The 2,109-nt window shown below is 38.5% G+C and overlaps 1 pseudogene across 1 annotated transcript; it reads right to left on the bottom strand.

The window, feature by feature from the left end:
• Window positions 1-260: 260 nt before the first annotated feature.
• Window positions 261-1,379, bottom strand: LOC143580422 (xyloglucan endotransglucosylase/hydrolase 2-like; annotated as a pseudogene). The gene is made up of 3 exons (XR_013143652.1): window positions 1,066-1,379; window positions 776-969; window positions 261-664 (listed from the first exon to the last, which is right to left on the bottom strand). The product of XR_013143652.1 is annotated as a xyloglucan endotransglucosylase/hydrolase 2-like (transcript).
• Window positions 1,380-2,109: the final 730 nt, after the last annotated feature.

The following is a 2,109-nucleotide window of genomic DNA, read 5'->3' as shown; positions in this document are numbered from 1 at the left end:
GGGGGTGTTGGGGGGTTCAAGCCAAAGAACACTAAAGTGGTTCCATTTTAAATATTATTCATAATCTCCATGGAGTGTACAATAAATAAAAGAATAAAGAATTTTCAAGCTCAAAAACAATCTTAAAAGAATAAAGAATTTACTAAAGTGGTTTAGTAAATGCCCTTGTAATTTTCCATAATCTCTTGGTACGGTGTAAAATGAATAAAAGAATAAAGAATTTTTTAAGTTCAGAAAACGATCACAATGTATGTATATTGAATCTTCAGAAGTCTCTAGAGGAATCTGTTCCGTACGCATTCAACAGGAACACCGCTGGGAAACCGGGCACGGTCATTGCAGTAGTTGTAGATCATGTGCTTGCTTTGCACCCACCGAATCTTGTTTCGCCCAGCAGCATCGAGCCTTTGTGTACTCCATGCCTGGTTGTCATTTTCAGAACTTGTTGACTTTGAATTGGGGCTCACATTGTTGGCATTGGCATTGAATTTTCTATAGGATGCTGTGAAAGGTGCCTTAGTCCAGTCAGTCTTCACACGCCCACCTTGAGTTGCCCAGTCATCCGCGTTCCACAAGCTGGCATACACCCTCATTGGTTGGCTCTTGGACCCCGGCAGCCTCATGATTATTGTACACCCTTACTGGTATGTTATCTATCAAGAAACTGCAGCAAAAGGATGAACAGTGGATCAGTATTCCGTGCAATGAATATAAAAACAAAATATAAATAAAATACGAGAACCATAAATATATATGTGTTGGATGAAAGGCTTACATGATTCTTTGGGAGTTCCATACGATGGTGTACGTGTGGAAGGCTGCAGTAGGGTCGAACCATAGGTGGAATTGTTGTTCTTTATCTCCTTTCCCTTGTGCATACACATTTGTGTGTATTGTGTAAGGGTTTCCAGATGAGTTGCCCAAGAATTCAAAGTCGATCTCGTCATGCCCCGCGCCTTGTGATGACAACTGATGTGATTCAATACAAAGACATTGTATTGGTTGGAATTTGTAAATTAATTATGGTGGATATATGTTAAAAATAAAATATAAATTAGTACTCACGTAGAATGTGGTGACAGTGCCGGCAGAGTTCCCAGGAACCAGTTTGAGTTGCATGTCAAACCTCCCAAAGAGATACTCGTTCTTGGACTGGAAACCAGAGCCGGAGTACTGATCGAGTGAAAGCGAGAGATCCTGACCGCCGTTGAGAATTTTAGCACGTTCACCACCGAAAGTGATGTCCATTTCATCATAAAAACTGCCCGCGGATGTGGCTACTATTAGACATGAAATTGTGAGAGCGATTGCACAAGCTTTCGAGATTGAATAGTGTGATCGTGCCATTGTTATTTTCTGGGAGAGGTAGTGTTATTAGAGAGAGAGAGAGAGAGAGAGAGAGAGAGAGAGAGAGAAAGATATGTGGTGAAATGGTTGTTTAAATAGGTGTGGTTAAATCAGTAGACAGTGTGAGAGAGGAACCATCGTGTGTGTTGGAGGAGGCAAATAATTAAAGCGTACAGAAGGGAACCAACTCTAAGAATGAAACTTGCCTTTGCGCGTTCCAGCTCATGTTATTCGTTTTTGATTTGTCTCCAACTCTCCATTACTTCCACCGTTTCCGTAATAAAATTAAGAAAACATTCTTTTATAAAATACTTTAATTTGAAAAGTTTAATTTTATGTTTTTATAAACTTGCGTTTTCTATGTTCCAGGCTTTTTATAAACTTGCGTTTAATTTGAGATTCCTGGTTTTGAGGGCCATTGTATTCAGTAAGACTTTAATATTTTGTTGGAGTCGAAACAAAAATAAATTATGATACCACGGCTAATGCTTTAAAAATCCTTCCATGATGTTTGATATATACGGTTTGAGATCTTTTGTGTTATCTTGGCTTACATCTACATTTAATTAAGCTCTATCGACAATACATCCCATTTTAACATATATAAAAGTTATTAAACATAAATAACAATTAACTACTTGCAAAACAAGCTAGCTTTTAAATGGCGACATTATATTATGTTAACAGCACAAAACCAAACCTTACCTTGGGTATCCGTCGGTGGTCTACCACGGTCTAATCATGGCAGTGATCCATCAATTA

This window comes from Bidens hawaiensis, unplaced genomic scaffold, assembly GCF_021521415.1.
Source record: "Bidens hawaiensis isolate Kalapana, Puna unplaced genomic scaffold, B.hawaiensis_p1.1 tig00030474_1, whole genome shotgun sequence".
In the NCBI taxonomy this organism is placed as follows: Eukaryota; Viridiplantae; Streptophyta; class Magnoliopsida; order Asterales; family Asteraceae; genus Bidens; species Bidens hawaiensis.
The sequence above is the reverse complement of the archived record's forward strand: the minus strand, read 5'-3'. Positions and strand labels throughout refer to the sequence as shown.